The following is a 719-nucleotide window of genomic DNA, read 5'->3' as shown; positions in this document are numbered from 1 at the left end:
GCCACAAGGCAGTGGAGGTTTGAGGTCAGAGTTTCCTTCTCTTAGATGAGCTGCCTTTCCAGGCTGACGAGTTCCATCTACCCGGTCACCGCCCTGCATTACAATCTCTGCGCATGAACTGGAGGTTGTCCATGACTTTGTGTACCTTGGCTCAACGATCTCCGACACTCTTTCTCTCGATACCGAGCTAAACAAACGCATTGGTAAAGCAGCTACCACGTTTTCCAGACTCACAAAGAGAGTCTGGTCCAACAAGAAGCTGACGGAACATACCAAGATCCAGGTCTACAGAGCTTGCGTCCTGAGTACACTTCTGTACTGCAGCGAGTCATGGACTCTTCGCTCACAACAGGAGAGGAAACTGAACGCTTTCCACATGCGCTGCCTCCGACACATCCTTGACATCACCAGTCAGGACAAAGTTCCAAACAACATAGTCCTGGAACATGCTGAAACCCCTAGCATGTATGCACTGCTGAAACAGAGATGCCTGCGTTGGCTCGGTCATGTCATGAGAATGGATGATGGCCGGATCCCAAAGGATCTCCTCTATGGAGAACTTGTGCAAGGAAAGCACCCTACAGGTAGACCACAGCTGCGATACAAGGACATCTGCAAGAGGGATCTGAAGTCCTTAGGAGTGGACCTCAACAAGTGGGAAACCCTGGCCTCTGAGCGTCCCGCTTGGAGGCAGGCTGTGCAGCATGGCCTTTCCCATT

This window comes from Tiliqua scincoides, chromosome 1 (assembly GCF_035046505.1).
Source record: "Tiliqua scincoides isolate rTilSci1 chromosome 1, rTilSci1.hap2, whole genome shotgun sequence".
NCBI lineage: Eukaryota > Metazoa > Chordata > Lepidosauria > Squamata > Scincidae > Tiliqua > Tiliqua scincoides.
Note: the sequence above shows the minus strand (reverse complement) of the source record.